The sequence below is a fragment of the Etheostoma spectabile genome, chromosome 24 (genome assembly GCF_008692095.1).
Source record: "Etheostoma spectabile isolate EspeVRDwgs_2016 chromosome 24, UIUC_Espe_1.0, whole genome shotgun sequence".
In the NCBI taxonomy this organism is placed as follows: Eukaryota; Metazoa; Chordata; class Actinopteri; order Perciformes; family Percidae; genus Etheostoma; species Etheostoma spectabile.
In genome coordinates, this window is record NC_045756.1 from 270,048 (window position 1) to 274,543 (window position 4,496).

Sequence of the window (4,496 nt, forward strand, 5' to 3'; positions counted from 1 at the left end):
CAGAAAAAGCAGCAACAACATTGGAAAAGTAAAAAAAAAAAAAGGGTTAAATCGTGTTTGGTGCCATTACAGTTTTCTTTTATGATTTTGTTTTAGCCTACTTGTAAGATATTAATTCCTTTTGAGCGTCTAAAACAATCAAACACAACAACCAGAGGACGTTTTCTTTCCTTGGCTGTGTCAAGAAGACACACAAGACACACAAATTAACCAAAACAGCCAGATGCATCATCTACCAGCTGTTGTTTTGTTGTTTGGTTTCTTGCAAACCATGTACAGCCCGTACAAGAGACAGCGAGCAGGCAACAACATGTGTCAAGACGTTTGAGATCCTCTTCCTCCTCCTCAGAGCTCCGAACCCCTCGGGTTCACCTCGTGCTGCCTAATCAGGCGCTGAGTCCCACCTGGGACGCCAGGTGAGTGTAATTAACCTGCTTCCTGCACGGAAACCTGCAGGGCTCCGAGCTTGGAGCTGCTGAGGTCTGGTTGAGAAGAGGGTTTTTAGATAAGGAAGACTCCTACGTGGGTAATTGACCCAAAAGGATGTGAGGCCAAGTCCTGGTGAGAGCAGGTTAAATTCCAGAAATACGGAGGGAAAGGGCTTCACTGCATTATCACTTAATTACAAAGGCTTATGTAACTTTAGTTGGATGAGATTGTCTTTTCCTACAGTAACTTCTTTAGATGTACTGCTTCCTTTCTTACCATGACTCCAGGGGCACGTGCAACCTCAAATCGGTGTTGCTACGGTGTCCTGCTGCGACTGCTTGCAGCGGCTTTGAGGTGTTTTCTCTCGTTTAGTGTCTGTGATAACCAATCAGCAGAGACGTGTGGTAATGATTTTTTCTTTAAAACAGCAGGACGCTTGCACACACAATGTGTGTTCAACGCACCCTGGTTTCAGTTTTTTCTTTAACCCTCGTGTCGTCTTCCCGTCAAAATCAACACTTTTGTTGATGCTTTATATCGATGTTTTTAACTTTTTCTTACGTTTTTGTCCTATTTTGATGCTTTTTTTAATGTTTGTCCCTTTGTTTTGACGTCTAACACTACATAACACTAACTCATTAACTTTAGTTTTACAGTTATTTTTTAAATTTATGGTCAATCAACCTCATTTATAGGAAATTATACCTAATGTTTGAGTTGGAAAAGCAGAAATTAGGAATTATTGAGACTAAAATTAAAGGAATGGATGTTGATGATAATCACAGACTGGAATATGTCAACTTTTACTCAATACTATTTCAAAAACACTTCCATTTGTTTTTCAAATGCTATAAAATTGAATAAGACGCCCCAAAATTACCCATCAAAATGACCAATAGCGTTGTGTGGAATCAATCATGCTATTTTGGGGAATTAAAAAGAACATAGGAAAATGGGTCAACTTGACCCTGATTTCAAACCAAGGCAAATACTGAGAAGTTAATTAATTAATGAATCAATTAATCAATTACATATAGCTTTATGTAACGTAGCTTTAGTTGGATGTGATTGCCTTGTCCTTCAGTAACTTCTTCAGATTTACTCCTTCCTTTCTTACCATGGCTCCAGATGCCAAACCAATGCTTCGTTTACTCAGTGTTGGCAGAATGGAAGAACAGGGAAACCACCTGTTGTTGGGGCTTAGCCGTGTTTAGGCATTATTCCAAAACCGGGCTCTTAGCCTTGAGCTGTTTTTGCGGTTTTACATATTTGGAGCAGTTTGTTAACAAGATGTCATTTTTAGCTACATGCAACCATCCTAGCAGCTTTGATTACGTTGACATTTGACTGCAATACTAGTGGGAAAATACCTGTGCGCATTCAAAAATGATTGACAATTGAGACAAGGTGAAGAATGATTAGTTTTCTGATTGTTTTTCTGATTATTCTAAATCAACAGGTCCTTCATGTTGGCACAAAATGTCTTTTTTTCCTCTAGTTTCTCAAAACAAAGAGAAGAAAAGCTTGTGTGAGAGAAAAATGCATGATTTTAATGTCTTACTGGTCAAAAGGATCAACCTGGAAATAATCAAAATAAAAGAATCAAAATGCTTTACTCTCCTCCCTGATTACTAATTCATATTCCAACGTGCTTTGCAGCAGAAGGGCCCGAAAACACGGATCTGTAGGAATGCTCTGAAGCTCCTCAAGGCCTAAATGTTCATTTATAGAAATGCAAACAGCACAGAGACAATAATCTGTGTGGGAGTGTAATGCAGCTGGCAGATGAAAGCATGTATACCTGCAACACGTGCTAATCATCTCCATGATAATACGCAGATATTTACATCAAATCAAATGCTTTCTAGACCATGAATTAATAACCAGCAGTTTGAAAAGCTACCACAGCTAAAAGATAAAGTGAAATGTGGTGTGTTAGGCCAGGACACAACAACCAAAACAGTCAGTGGTGGACTGAAGAGTGGAAGATCCTCTACCTTGACCCAGAAAGAAAGTAGGGCAGGGTTTACTGACTGATCCGTTACCAGCCCGGGGCTGTGCCGGGGCGCCAGGCAGCCGAGCAGCATGAGAAAGACAAACTGCAGGGTTGTAAATGTGCCAACGGGGTTTTATTTCCGTGTGACGTCTCGGCCTGGAGGGACTCCTGAGTCATATTAGTTTCATAAGAGTGTGACTGTCGCAGATGTCCAACGCCGTAAATGTGGTTTTAAAGCGTTGGTCGGACAAAACAAAGGATCTGAAGATGTGGTGGAGACTTCTCGCTATTTTCTGACATTTTACAGACCAAACTGTTCATCTATTAAGCAAGAAAATGACTAGAAGCTAAAAGATAATAAAAATAAATTGCAGCATAACCAGGATGACAAACATCATCTCTGATTTTGTTCAGGTTAAACCTACATTATGTAATGTTTTTAGTTGATTCTTAGCAAAAAAACTTTGTTCTTTCACAAATATGTGCTCTAACATGTCCAATTGTTTCCAACTACAAAAGTATTTTCGTAAGCGTAGAATCTGCCGTTTAAAATCAATCAGAATACATGGGGGCAAGTCGCTCGAATGGCAGCAGCCATGTTGCCCCTCCATCTTTAAAATGCATTAGCCAAAGAGGGACATACCTCCACCTTTGGCCTTTTGCACTCAGAGGCACTGTGACGAATGCCAGGCGGAGATTACTCACCAGAGAAGCAGAAAAGAGAAATCCCACGACAACGCGGCAAAGGCAAAGCAGCGAGACCAAAGTTAATATTGGAGTGGCTAGAACAGCTGCATGCATACAATGGAGAGACTAAGAGCTAAATTTGGGCTAAAAGGTAATATTCAGTTGGTTGTTATATACAATTTCACTGCTAGTTGGGAGAAATTCTTACACAATGTGGCTTTAAGTTTTCTTTGCATCATTATGAGATTAGAAACTCCATCATATCCCTGATAAATCATCTTTTTAGTGGAAAATCAAAAGTTGGTTGAGGCAAACATTTCCTGTCTTTCCATTGGCTAGACTGTGCACCTTGCAACCTCTGCATCGTGTGTTCAAATTTCCCAGCAACTCACGCTACAGCCCACTCTGCACTACGTCAATACACAACAACAGTGTGACACAGTTGAAACCCCAGAGGATGTGCTTCTGTTTCTCAGAGCCTCCCCTCTCCCAGGAGGCAGCAGACTCTCCTGGGGCTGGACGATTTAACACAGACGTCACTCTCCTCCATTGATTCTCCAGCCATGAAGAAAACTTAGCTGTTTTTCTTTTTTTTTTATATTCCACCCTTACTGAGGGCCCACATGCCAAACACTCAATCAACACCCTCCATAACACTGTAACATCATCGTGGTTTCTATAAATAAGAGCACGTTGACACCTCACCTCCGGGTACCTGAGCTCTGGGTCCATCACTTTGACGTCTCTCCAGTCCAACCACTGAAGAGCGAAGCATCAAACTCAGGCAGCACTGAGACGCCCAACCTCAAAAGTGGCCAATGTTGTCCAAAAACAATCAAATAAATGCATTCATACTGCAAAACTACAAGTAAAAGAAAGCCTCCTCTGCTGCTCTTGATGCCAGCGTGTCTTTCTGTCTGGCTTTTCTCTTCAGGGTAAACAGACGTGTGACACACACACACACATGCACACACACAAAAACCCCTCTGTTCCTATTTTGCTTCTTAAAAAATGGTGTCATTCATACGTAAAAATCAGTCAACCTAGTTTCCCATGCCGTCGTTAGTCTGATAATATTCTGTGTATTTCCGTAGTGGGGACGCTGATGCTCATTCACCCGGTTTCTGTGTTGAAAGGCAAATCAGACTGAAGTAGGTTAACAAGAAGCAGCATGCAATTAGGTTTTCTTTCTATTATACAGTAGGTATTTTAATGCCTTTTGTTTGCTTAGAAAAACGATATTATAATGATTTCTTTGTTTGGATTAGGTCCCCACATTCACTGCAAAACAACTGCAATTGATTCACTGTCACTGTTTCAGTCAATTACTGGAATATTGTCTGATATTGAGGTATATACATACATACATACATACATACATACA

At 40.6% G+C, this 4,496-nt stretch overlaps 1 protein-coding gene and 1 long non-coding RNA gene across 2 annotated transcripts in view; one reads left to right on the top strand and one right to left on the bottom strand.

Annotated features, from left to right (window-relative positions):
- The window catches only part of LOC116674242 (inactive dipeptidyl peptidase 10), a 77,208-nt gene that overhangs the window by 53,895 nt on the left and 18,817 nt on the right, over positions 1-4,496 (bottom strand). The window lies entirely within an intron of this gene.
- Positions 3,196-4,496, top strand: part of LOC116673930 (uncharacterized) — a 19,341-nt gene continuing 18,040 nt past the window's right edge. The window contains exon 1 of the long non-coding RNA XR_004327920.1: positions 3,196-3,335. This is a non-coding gene — a long non-coding RNA (uncharacterized LOC116673930). The remainder of the gene's footprint in view (positions 3,336-4,496) is intronic.